The 13849-nt window shown below is 44.1% G+C and overlaps 1 protein-coding gene across 3 annotated transcripts in view; it reads left to right on the plus strand.

The window, feature by feature from the left end:
- The first annotated feature begins 3948 nt into the window (after nt 1–3948).
- The window catches only part of CCDC51 (coiled-coil domain containing 51), a 34982-nt gene continuing 25081 nt past the window's right edge, over nt 3949–13849 (plus strand). The window contains exon 1 of one of the 3 annotated variants that reach the window (XM_085624243.1): nt 3949–4122. The gene's annotated coding sequence lies outside the window, so the exon portion shown is untranslated. Of the gene's footprint in view, nt 4155–13849 lie in introns of all 3 variants that reach the window. The other 2 variants (XM_085624244.1, XM_085624245.1) reach the window with 2 other exon arrangements.

Consider the following 13849-nt stretch of genomic DNA (forward strand, 5'->3'; position numbering starts at 1 on the left):
GCATCAAAAGCTGTGCTTACGTTCTAAATTCCGAGTTTTAGCAGGTATTTAACGAGAACACTCCTTAGGTGAGATCAAGTCATGGTCTACTCCTAAATGGCCAGGTAGCAGCGAGGGCAGAATTCCGGTCAGTCAATCAGATCTCTGATTGACTGACCAGAATTCTGCCCTCGCTGCTACCTGGCCATTTAGGAGTCGAACATGACTTGATCTCCCCTAAGGAGTGTTCTCGTTAAGAGTAAGAAGAAAAACCTGCATTACTCAGAGGACAGTTGATGAGCCCTGAAGAAGTCCTCAAACAGGATGAAACGCGTTGGCTACTGTGAAGAAAGAAATTATAATAAAGGAATATGTAAATTACGATCTTTTGGTGGAATTGTTTCCTTATTTTTCATTGTGTGCGGATCAAAATCTTTATGCAGTTGCTTGTTGTGAAAGTTTTTCACTAATTTAGGAAACTATGGGGTCTTGTTTCCTTTGATTTTCGCACAAAAAGCCAACAATATTCCCAAGACATTAATAAGTGCGGTATTGCATCCTAGACCTATGTGAATCTTTTGCCATTAGGACCATGTGGCAAGACAACCTAAATTATGCTGCAAAAAAAAGACAATGTAGCCTATAAAGTCTCTAGCAATATTTTTTTCGTCCCATTGAGCTAGAAGCAGCACTGTCGATAAATTTACAAATTGTTATCCATTTACAAACTAAGCAGCAAATTCTTATCTAGGCATAATGTGATAAACAACATCCAAAGAATTAGTTAAATCCACTGGCCTTTCCTAGCATTTTACAAACAACTTACTCATGAAAAAGTATAGTGAAATCCGGAGTCCATTTATATTTAAATTAGGATTTATTGGAAGTAATATACCCCAGAAAGAGAAGCAGCAGGATACATGAACTAGTAGAGCCACCAGCTTCTGCACAGATGCTTGCCCCCACAGTCAATACTACATCATACAATTCTAATTCTATTAGAGGACCAGAGGCTTTGGATTATGCAAAGAATACTGCATTACACAATACAACAGTTAAACCCAAGCACATTCAGGCCAAATCAGGTTCTCCTGACTATCCATGTCCTCCTAGGATCCTAAAGCTCGCAAATCAGCTGATCGCCTCTCATATTTCATTAGTATTCAATCAAATGTTCGAGCAAGGTGACTCTTCCTGTACTCTGGAAACAAGCTAATAACGTCCCTCTCATAAAAAAACCCTATCTTGATACCAGTGATGCCTCAAACTATCACCCCATCTCAAGAATTCCTTTGCCAGCTAAAATTCTGGAAAAAATATTCAATGCAGTTAAACAATAATATTCTAAACAATTTTTGGACCCCAGTCAGTTTGGGTTTAGAGCAAATCACAGTTTAGAGAATGCCCTGATAACCACTTTAGTTATAAGAATGGCTTTGGATGACGGAGGGTCAGCAGCACTCATCCAGCTTGACCTATCTGCAGCATTTGACACGGTGGACCATGGATTATTGGTCCATCATTTGATCATCATAGGGGTTAACGGTAAAGCTCTCAAGCTACAAACTTACTTTCTATCAGAAAGATCTCAAGTTCTGAATCTTGGTCAGTTTAAATCCTCACCTTTTACTGTGGAGTCCCACAGGGCTCTTCTGCACTGAGCCCAACGCTTTGTAATATCTATGTTTCTGAACTTGCCCCTCTAAAAGTTTTAACTTAAATCCAACATCTTATGCCAACGATACCCAACTGGTAGTATCAGCTGTGGATAATATCAACAATCCTCTAAGATTACATGACCGCTTTAAGCAACTGGATGAGCTTAAAACTAAATTCAAGTAAAACAGAGGTTATTCTGTTAGGAAATCTCTCTTCAGCATGGTGGCCGGACAGTTTGGGGTGGCCTCCTACTCCGGTGACTAAGGCTAAAAATCTTGGCTTTATCATCGATAAGCTCAGATATGAGGCACAGGTGTCAAAAGTAGTCATTTTTTACCATCCGAACCATGCGGAAATTTGTTTCTCTCATTCCCAGAGATGTCAGAATGACTTTATCCTCACTGATTTTATCATAACAGGACCATTGTAATGGCTTACACACGAATTTCCAGGATAAACTACTTGATAAGCTCAAGGCAGTGCAGAACGCAGCAGATTAACTTTAGACATCCCCAAATACCAGTCGATATCAGCAGGCTTTTGGGACCTGCACTGGCACCCAGTGCGACAACAGATTAAATTCAAAGCACTATGTGTGGCCCATAAAGCTTACACAGAGATGGACCAAAATTCCTGTGGAAAGTTTTCAACTAGCAATAATCAAGTAGACTTCAATGTTCAACCAATGCAAAATTGATTACCACCACAATGTTTTTAAAGCAGGTAGTCATACAACTCAGGAAAAGGACGGATATTCAAGTTTAAAGGATTATATTGGAGCAATAACATGTTTTTAAGATTTTTAAGAGCCTTGCCTCCTATTGCCATTTCTTGTAATAATGGTTATGCTTTTTATCCCACGTACAATGAATTGAACTAATAACGTGTATATAGAATGTTTTCTTTTATTTCGTTTTAAACATGTGCATGTTTTTCGTATATTTCTGCTCTTTGGATTGTCTGAAATAGCAATCGAATAAAGCTGTCCTTGACTTGATTACCACCACAAGAATCAGGAAAGTGAAATAGGGAGGAAGGAGTGTTATTAACCCCCCAACGAAGCTGTGGAACTCCATCCCATTGCATCTTCGATCCATACCCACCCTGCTTGCTTTCAGAATAGAACTCCAGACCCGGCTATTTAGGCATCAGTAATGCCCCATCTTAGTAGATCATGACCGGCAAGCGCCAACTACGAGTACACGCGCGCTTTAGAAGTATATATCGCATAACATTTATTGCAATCTAAGCCTAGTTAGGTGCATGATGGGGGGGGGGGGGGGGGGGGGCGCGACGACTTAGTTTTTTTCACTCCAATTAATCCCAGAAAACCTACGGCTGTGGGTTACCCTTTAAAACAAATGCGCTGTGGGTTACCCTTTAAAACAAATGCGCTGTGGGTTACCCTTTAAAACAAATGCAATGTGGGTTACCCTTTAAAACAAATGCAATGTGGGATTTGTAGTCTTCAGTCAGTTCAACTGCTCATAAGAAGTTCAAAGACTCAATTGTACATAAATAAATGAAAAGCCCAGAGCGGGCAAGTTAAGATTCTGGAACCGCCGGGTGGGGGCATGGGGATGCGAAGCTCGGACCTGCCAAGCACCACCCTCGCACGCCCCGAAGGCCGCCACAGCAGCCCCTCACCCCCAGAGGACGCCCAAAGCAGCCCCTCGCCTCCAGAGGCCGTCCACAGTAGCCCCTCACCCCTCCCAGAGCCTCGCACCTTCTCTGCCGGACATCTTGGCGCTATGGACCGTCAAACCTCTTCCTTCACAAAGCTACAGAGAGCACCGCGCGCGGCACAGATTCACAGCGGAAGTACAAGCCTCGCAGCGTGGAGGCTCATACACTTCCGGTCTCATCCGCCAGACGGCGTGACGTCGACGCTGGAGCGTTTCTGGGCGGTTAAAGCGGAGGCCATGGGAGGCTGGGGCTCTTCGTCATGTAAAAGAAGGGTCCAAGCAAAGAACGGATAACAAATCAATAGAGGCACATTTTTTGAACACGTATCATGATATCAATTGGAAAACGAATAGTACTTTAATTTGGTCGTCCAAAAGCTGAAGAGCTCTTCCATACATTTAGAATCATAAAGCATGGTCGGAATGGACCTGTTGTTCTCATTATGAAAAAAAACGTGTATTGTAGCGTCAAATAGAGATTTCTCACTGCATGAACATTTCCGAATCTTCTTACGTATTGGGAAGGTCGAAAGATATTACCATTTCAACATGGCGGCTGCTGAGGCGATGATTGAATGCCCGCTGGCGCTTTGTCTGTCTTCTCTGTCCATGACGGCCATTATTACCCACAACAAAGATGGCGGAGCCATGACTTGACGTGGGTCATGTGACACCCGGTCCGGAAGCGCAGAGCAGGAGCTCGAGCGGGTGTCCGTGGGAAGCCCCCGTTACCCCCAGGCCTCCCGTGGACCCCCTTGGAATCAGGTGCTTGAGATGAGCAGGTGCAGCTGCTGGCCAGGTGGGACCCTAGGGCCTGGGGCTCTGTTGAAGGTGATTGGCAGGGGCTGGATCAGTCTACAGCTGGCATTGCCCTTTCTTTAAAATTCTGCATCCACCCTTCTCAACAGGCCTCTGGTGGTAGCGCTGGAGCCACATGAAGCATTCCTGTCTGATGGTGGTGGCCCTTGTCAGTGTGAACAAGCTCCATGCCAGTCAGCCTGTTGGCCCTTCCTTGTTGCATGATACCACCCCTGAACTGGTGGAGGTGGGGTGGAGAAAGGTTGAGAAACAACAGAGGACAGAGACTCCACAATGGCCTGGGACCTGCCTCTGGATGCTGACATCTGTCAGTGGCTTCTGTTGGTTGCTGTCCTTGTGGAAATAATTTTCCTTGGGTTGGGGACAGAAGTCAGACCCAAGGGGTGGAATGGGCCATATCAATTTGTTGGCATGGTGTTACTGCCTGCCTACTGGAATGCAAGTGTGAGCAAATTAAGGTTAGCAGCTGCACAGATGGGGTTAGTTTAGTGGCCTCAGAGAGCATAGACAAAGGGATGTAACTGAGTTCAGAAAGGCGTTGAACTGGCAAGCACCCCTGCAGAATTGGGCCCTTGTTCAGGTTCTATCACCTTAAGCAGGAAAGGTCTTCAAGGTATTGATTAGGATGTCCTGGCTTTTTTTTGGGGGGTGGGGGAGGGTGGAAATTGTATTTTTTTGTAGGGATGCCTGGTGTGGAAGACTGCAGCTCATTAAACTGAAAGCTTTGGGGTGGGGCATATACGGAGGTTGTAGTGCATACAAAAGTATGGGAACTATGATGAGTGCAATGGTGGTGGGGTCAGTGAATTTGGGAGTGAGGCAGCACGTTTGGAAACATCGTTCCCTATAAATCCTGTCCACTACAACCGCTTGGGGAAAGGGACATTTTTGAATAGTGATATGAAGTTTGTGAAGAAATTACCTCATCGAAGTCTGTTAAGGCATGCAGTATATTTGGAGAGTTAATATTCTTGAGAAGACAATTGTTAAATGAGAGGGAGTTCACAGGTTGGATTCCGACTTACGAGTCAAGCCCATTGCACATTGATCAGCGAATAAGCTCATCAGCGCAGCACCCAGAGAACATTGTGCTGCGTCTTGAGTTGGAGTATACAGAGCAGTGCTAATGCTCGAGCATATGATTGCAGTGTTTGTTATATTGGCTGTTTATTTGGCTTCCAGCACCGTTGCACAAGGTGGAGGAGTGTTAAGAGGGTAGTTATCACAGAGTTGAGAGAGTGTTGTTTTTCCAGCTTCTGTCCCAGCAGATGTCTCTAAATATACTACATGTCCAGTTTTAAAAGAGAGAAGACGTAAGCGCAATTGAGTTATTCCTGTGAACCTGCGCAGGATTAATTTGCTGCACTCAACAAGTAGCAGTATAAGTGACAAATACCATATTTCAAAGTTGCATCTAATTTTCCCTTTAACTTTCACCACGAAAATACCCAAATGTCTACCATAGTGCTTTATCGTCATGGTTTTCTATGCTGGTGAGTGCTCTCAGTTAAGTCATTCTGTGCCCAAAGCCTGCGGTACATTTCTATTCTTTTGTGGTGAGCTCTGTTTTTTAAGTTTAAAGCTCTGGCCCCCCTGCCTTCCACTGTTCCACGAGGAGACGGGGAAAGGAGAGAAGGGAATAGAGGCACTTCATTGTACAAGGGAAGCATAAGGAGAATCAATCATTGGGGTTCTTGGAGAGCATGACTACTCACTCGTTCGGGTCTTAAGGCACTGTGTATGGGGGGAGGGTATCTGTGGTTCAGTCGAAGAGCCAGGTCTTGAGGTCCCATTGTGGAAGTTGCTCATGGCGGCTGTGGGTTCGTCGGAGAGTGGGAGAATCAGCTGGGTGTCATTGGTGGAGGTTACGCTGGTGAGTACGTGGGGATATATAAAGGAGGGGTAGTATTCAATAAGGTTTACAGAGGCCTGAATCTATAATATGGCTTTTAGAAATGCGAATGCCTCTGGCACCATAAATCACAGTTATAACTTTGCTCAGCAAGCCTATTTTATTGACTGCGAGTTATATTTGATTTGTAACACTTTGTGTTGTTTTTAAACAGAGAGAACATTTCCTTAGTGCGACAAACACATATCTCATACATTTAACATATATTCCTGTTTTTACAATGACTTGGTAACAGATCAACAAACATGACATTTTTTTCACATTGACAGTACTTAAACAAACAATGAAAAAATTACAATACAGTACTCAGATATCCTATATTTGGGGGGATGGGGGCATTACAACCCATTGTTGCCTCCACAATGAATGATTATTATGGTCCAGTGGTAAAATCAGAGAAAAAATATTTTTCGTAATTGTCGTGGAGAGCGTTAAATAGATGTATTGTTTTTGCTCTTCTAGGGGCGTTTATTGTATAATTCTTATCCCAAATATTTCTCGTTCTGAGTAAGCTGACGCGTTTCGACCTTTGGTGGAGTGGACCTATATTAAGTTCATGTGGTCTTCATCAGGGCTCGTGTGTTGTTCCAAAGGGACATCTTTTTCCTGAAAAAATAAATAATGATGTATCTAATCATACTTTTTTTTTAAAAAAACCTGGGATGTTTTTATTCTAAAAACCTGTACACATGGGGCACTTACGTGCTGGCTGGTGGAGGGTGTTGTTGACGGCTTCTTTACCCTATGATATACAAAGGGGTACACGTCTATGAGAAAAATGGTTTTCTCAAGGTTACTTGTCTCTTGTTTGCACATTTCAAAAAGCAAAAAGATTTAAATTTGGGAGGGATCGACATACCTGTCTGGTTCGCCCGTAGGGAAATGGGACTAGTGTGTCATACATTCACTTTTTGCCTTTCCGTCACTTTTTTTTGGTGAAAAAATCTGTAAATTCAAAGGAAACACACCGCTGTAGAACGAGTGAATAAATGTCCACTGAGTCTTTTACTACGTGGCGGGTGCTACCAGGTGAGTTTGCTTGCCCTTGGTGTGGACGAACGACGGCTCGTGATTATGTTGTATTTATTTCGTGGTGAACTGTCATGATGCGGTACACGGGAGGTGAGCGAGTTAGGGCTTCCTTTAGTGGTCCGTACAGTCATGCGGGGGGTGGGGGTGCGGGTAGAGTGATTAAAGAGTCTGTGGCGTTGCTCGGGTGCTCGTTTCACATGGCAGCAATTCTTGGAACCCAGTGCTCATGCCATCTCGTTGTCGCAAGGGGATGGTTTGCGTACCTTTATAGTTGGTGGGAAGTCAGGGCTGCCTCTTCTCTGGTGCCGCGTTGTGTTCGTCTTCGTCCTCAGCTCTGTGAAAACACCCGTTTCAGAGGGGTGTGTTGATTGGCCGGATTTATATTTCCGGCGTCGTTGCGTTCAGTGTTGTTGCGTTGTTATGGAAATATGATTATTACTGGTGACTGCCTTAGTCGCTACGTGATAGGTTCTTCTCTTGCGAGTGTGTTTTTACTCCTCATTGCTTCCATTATCGCTTCAGGTGGAATTCTCATATGGCACGTATGTTCCTTCAGCTGGTGTGTTTATTTATATTTTATATTTTTGGCGTCGTTGCGTTCAGTGTTGTTGTGTTGTTATGGCAACATAATTATTACTGATGACTGCCTGTGTCGCTACGTGATATGTTCTTCTATTGCGAGTGTGTTTTACTCCTCGTTGTTTCCATTATCGCTTTAGGTGGAATTCTCATATGGCCAGTATGTTCCTTCAGCTGGTGTGTTTGTTAGTTGGTTTTCTATGTTCTACACTCCCCCTTTTTTTTGTGTTGCATTGCCGCAACGTCGTGGAGCCACAATTTCCACTGATTACAGTTGTTTTGCGGGCAGCGGCTCTACGTTATTGTAAAATGTTTGTTTTTGTCAATAAAGTTTCTAGAAGTTGCTCATGGCGGCTGTGGGTTCGTCGGTGAGTGGGAGAATCAGCTGGGTGTCATTGGTGGAGGTTACGCTGGTGAGTACGTGGTTTCTGATGATGGCTGCAAGCTGGGCCATGTAGATGTTGAATAGGGTGGAGCTCAGGGAGTAGCCCTGAGGCACTCCGCAGCTGTTCTCTGTGGGTTCTGAGTGGAACGGTGGAAGTCTGACTCTGTGTTCAGCCGGTGAGGAACAAGCGTATCCATTCTAGTGCTTTGTTGCGGATGTCGGCGTCATGGAGTCTTGCACAGATGGTGTGGTGGGAGACAGTGTCGGATGTGGCCGAAAGGTCCAGGAGGAGGGCTGCAGTTTCGCCTCAGTTGAGAAGGGTGCGGATGCCGTCTGTAGTGGCAAGGAGTACGATCTTGGTGCTGTGGTTGCTTCTGAAGCCCGATGGGGAGAGGTCCAGGATTTGGTTTGTTTCGATGAACTCAGAGAGTGGGGATTTGATGGCCTTCTCAATGACTTTGTCTGGGAAGGGGAGCAGAGAGATGGGCCTGTAGTTCTTGAGGTCTGTGAGGTCCGCGGAGGGTTTCTTCAGCAGGCGGTTGATCTCTGCATGTTTCTAGTCTTCAGGGAAGGTGGCGGACTCTGGAGCAGTTGATGGTGCAGCAGAGTTTGGGGGTGATGGAGGTGCTGGCTCTGTTGAAGATGTGGTGAGGGCAGGAATCGAAGGGGGCTCCAGAGTGGATGCTTTCATGATACTGAGGGTGTCGTCAGAGGTGAGGGTAGTCCTGTTGTGCAGGGTCTGCTGGGGTCTGGAGCCATTGGGTGCAGTGGTTGCATGTGGGGAGGATGGGTCTTGGGTTGAGAAGCTGTCGTAGATCTCCTTGATCTTGTGGTGGAAGACAGTGGCGATGTTGTAGCAGAGGTCTTGGTAGGGGGAGGGGGTCTGCTTTCTCCGTGCTGGGTTTGGTGAATTCTTTGACAATGGTAAAGAGTTATTTTCTGTTGTGTGCATTGGCGTTGATGAGTTCCTATATGGCAGTTTTTGTTGTTGTTCTGATGAGGTGGTGGTCAATCAATTAGGGGGTTTAAAGCGTGCCACTCAACCGTGAAGGGTATCAAGGCATTGGGGGGGATGGGGGGGTGCAGCTACGGTTCAGGCAAAGAGCCAGGTCTTGAGGCTCCTCCTGAAGGTGTGCAGAGTGGGGGAGCATCTGGTGTTGACTGGATTCCAGGCCTCGGCTGCGATGTAGGAGAAGGCTCTTCCACCCGCTCTGGTTCTTCGGTTGCCTGGGGTTTCTGCTAGGGCGAGGTCGATGGAGGGTACGGGGAAGGAGACTTTTTAGTTGAGGTATTTGGGTCCGCTGGTGTGGAAGGATTTGTAGGCCTGGGTTAGTAGCTTGAACGTTACTCTCTTCTTGACGGGGAGCCAGTGGAGGTCTTGCACGTGTTGGGTGATGTGGTCATGCATGGGATTCCAAGGACGAGCCTGGCCGCGGTTTTCTGTATGGTCTGGAGTTAGTGTAGCAGGGATTTGTGGATTCTGGCATAGAGGGCATTTCCGTAATCCGCAGTCTGCTTGTTATGAGTTTGTGGGTGATGGTCCTTCTTGCCTGGGGGGGTCCACTTGAAGGTCTTGCGGAGGGTGTATAAACTAACAAAGCTACGGAAGAGGGACCCTGAGATAATTAAATTGGTGAGGAAGTAGTCAGAGAAATAACAATTATCAAAAAACATACAAAACTTCCCTCACATTAATGCTTCGAATATAGGCAATACGTCCATAGGATTAGATACACCCACAGACCAAGAGAATGATTATGAAAAATGTATTTCATTTATCAAAATATATTTTTTTCCCCATAATGATTATATATCAATTTTTTCATTTTTATATGTGATACAAAAAATAACACAATAATAATATAAAACACAACCTAGCCCAGCAAACAAAATAATTACAAAATCAGTAAATGCGAATACATGAAAGGACCTAAATTTGCACATAAAAGGAAGCTACAATGATAACTACCAAAAAAGCTCAACAAGACAATAAATGACAAAATACAGTACAACATACAAATAGGACAAACAATGAACAAAAAAGGAAAGAAGCGCCGACGCGCGTTTCGGAGATCCCATGCAACTCAGCGAGCTCCTTCTTCAGGGCGCAATGGGTTTGTTCATTTTGAAACAAATCGTGAATTTAATTGCTGACCATATTTTTACAATAATGCCGGGCTTCATTCACATTAAAACTGTTGGTCTGTGGGCGGAAAAAGGCATAAAATAAATATTTACAAAGAATATAGAGCTAAAACATAGCAGGCAGGAGCTAAAGCCATTCCAATAAGATACAGATAAGTAAGAAAAATGAAAGAAATGTAACCAACACCAAGTAGGATGTGTAGGGTTATGTATATAGTGACCAAGTAAAGACTGAAGGATAACGAGAGACCACAGAATGGGAAAATGGATGCTAGAGTAAGCCAACGACCACTATCCTAAATCCTATGTTCACAGCCTTCAAAGATAGGTTATATAAAGAAGGATCAACATACTCTCAACAAGGTCCAATGCAGGGATTAAGACCCTGGACAAGTACGGCCCATAGGTAACCTCTATGGGGCAATCACAAACTGAAGGAGCGAAAGCAGATGGAAAGCAAAAAATTGTCAAAATACAGAAGAATTGAACAAAGAACAAAATAGTGAAGCCTAGACTCCAATGATGTAGCAGTGTCAGGAAGCGGCTGCTACCAAATGGTAGACATGTTTCAGCCGGCTGGACAAACTGTCCTCGGCTTTCTTCAGGACCTTTCTTTGATAAAACTGTATTAGCTACTGCAGTCAATCCAACGTAGGTTGCAAAAAAATGTTTTTGTTCTTGTACATACAGCAAGAGTTTGCGATAGTTCCTCTGTATCAATGTGATATATAACGTATCCGTAAAATACAGGGGTTAGACCTCACCAGGCACCAGCTCCAGTCAATGAGGCCAAGCTCTGTCCGTCGTTACCTCACGCCGAGACCAAGCTAATACAGTTTTATCAAAGAAAGGTCCTGAAGAAAGCCGAGGACAGTTTGTCCAGCCGGCTGAAACATGTCGACCATTTGGTAGCAGTCGCTTCCTGACACTGCTACATCATTGCTATTGTTTTTAAGAAGGATTGCACGTGATACTATACATTTGATGGAAACTGCATTTCTCTTGCGAATCCTTTTTTAATCATATTTTTCCTGCACTGCACTTACTCACATTGATCTGTGATTCGATAACCGAGCAGATACGGTTCTTACTGCTGTCTTTCTCCCCTTTTTGTTCTCTCTGTGAATGATCCAGAAAAGGTCACAATTCACCCAGTATCCCTCTATGATCAAGAGGACAACCGGAGGTTGGTTGGATAACCCAAATGATGATAATGATCACATTGAGGATTGATGGGTATTCTGAGATAACGAAGGATCATTCTTCTTTTCACTAATTCTTTTTCTTTAAAACACTTTCCAGTTGACACCCTGATTAAGATATTTTTCCCTCTCTTTCACTAGAACCAAAGATAAAGCAGAGATGAACATGAAACTAATCAAAAAATGGATAATATACAAACAAAGAATGGGTCTCAAGGATAGGATAGTAAGGAGAACAAAACTATGGGGCACTTGCATCAAGAAGGCTAAATACAACATCTAGCCAAGGAGACTAATGATCCGAAGGGAAGTCACTTTAAAGCAGAGAAGGAGATACCAGATTTATATGATAGCATTCTCCCAAGGGAGGGATTCATTAAGCCCTTTATCATATGTCTGCAGAGTGTAGATCCAAAATACCTTTCTCTTTCGTCTCAGGGCATCATGGTTACTATCCTCAGGGGGAAATATATGCTCCAATATAGTCCAGCGTAAATCTTTCACAGAGTGCTCAGACTCTACCCAATGGGCAACCAAGGGCACCCCAAGACGTTTGTTATGGATGGCTGATTTATGTTCGCTGAACCTCACTCTGAACTCCCTACTGGTCTCACCAACATAACTTTTATGGCAGGGGCACAGAATGAGGTAGACTACATTACTAGTACGGCAGTTTGTCATCTTCTTAAACGTGAAAGTCCTTTTCCCCCATATGGGATCATTGGAAACAATGGCAGAGTCACAGGCATGGCAGTGACCACATTTGTGCGTGTCCATAACTGGGTTGGTACCTAAGATGGATTTCTGCACATACTTATTGTTCTGTGGCTCTTTTGCTTTAACCAAAGCATTCCTCAGATTGTTACGGCGGAACGCAAAAATGGGTTTGGGGAGAGTACTTTTATGACTGTCAGAGTTAAGGATGTGCCATTCAGTATTAATTATCTGTCGCACTTTATGGTCAAGGTTAGAGTGTGTGGTAACACAGACAAGTTTGTTATCAATCTTAACCTCTTTAGTCTGGAGTAAGGCCATTCTGTCATAGTACTTTGCCCTTTTATAGGAGTCTTTAATGAGTCTATAAGGGTAGCCTCTGTCCAAAAGTTTCGATTTAAGTTGTTCCACATGTATATCAAAATTCTGTATGGTGGTACAATTCCTGCGCAGGTGCAGGAATTGGCTGAACGGGATGCTATCCTTTTGACTATGTGGGTGGTAGCTGGCATATTGTAGCAGAGTATTCCGTGCTGTGGGTTTAGTAAAGAGGGAAACCTCTATTTTCTGATCAATAGCTTGGATCCAAATGTCCAAAAATTCAATTTTTTCTTTACTAGTGTTGGGGCTAAACTTGAGATAGAAGTCACAAGGATTGATCCAAAGGATAAACTCCTCAAGTTGTTCTTCCGGGCCCCTCCAAATAAAGAAAATATCATCGATGAACCAATGCCAAAGGAGTAAGTTCTCACTGAAGGGAGCAATTTCATTAAAGATAAACTTTGTTTTGAAGGCTCCTATAAAGATATTCGTCACATTGGGCGCACAAGCTGCGCCCATACTGACTCCTTATATTTGCTTGTAGATTGTTCCATCAAATTCAAAATAATTTTCCTTAAGAACAATGGCCAAGCATTCCAAGACAAACAGATGATCACAGGAGCTATTCCCATTTTCTAGTATGCTCTTTACAGCTACCAATGCCTCATTTGGGGGATATTGGTATAAAGGGCCTCGATGTCCATTGAGACCAGAGTGTCAGTATTGGGGTTAAAAGAGATGCCCTCAATTTTGCTGATAAGGTGTCCCGTGTCTTTAATATAGCCCGGAAGATTAGATGCCAAAGGTTATAAATGTGCATCTACATACTTGGAAAGTGGCTCAGTAAGAGACCCGATGGTAGAAACGATGGGTCTAAAGGGTGACAGGGTGAGGTTCTTATGAGTCTTCGGAACCCCATATAAAATAGGAATTCTATGAAACGCAACATTAAGAGAGTCAAACTCTTGTTGACATATAGAGCCTCTATCAAGGGCTCTCTGTGTGATTTCAAGAATGTCAGTTTTGATTCTTTGTTCAGGATAACTCCTGAATTTGGCATAATGTTCGGGTACCCTAAGCATTGCGTCAATTTGTTCCTTATAGGCAGCACTATCTAGTACTACAAGTACTTGCGGAGGGTGTAGAAACAGGTGGAGGCGACGGCGTTGATCTGTCAGGTCATGGTGAAGGAGGAGTCGAGCATGATGCCAAGATTTTCGGGCGTAGTCCGTGGGAGTTGGGGGTGCAGAGGGCCACCAGGAGTTGTCTCACGCAGAGGGGGAATGTCCAAGGACTGGGATTTCTGTCTTCTCCGAGTTGCGTTTCAGACAGCTGCTGCTCATCCAAGCTGTGACGTCTTTCATTGCTTCACGGAAGCGGAGTCTGGTGGTTTTGGAGTCCTTCGTGAGGGAGAGCA

Source organism: Triturus cristatus, chromosome 9 (assembly GCF_964204655.1).
Source record: "Triturus cristatus chromosome 9, aTriCri1.1, whole genome shotgun sequence".
Classification (NCBI taxonomy): Eukaryota; Metazoa; Chordata; class Amphibia; order Caudata; family Salamandridae; genus Triturus; species Triturus cristatus.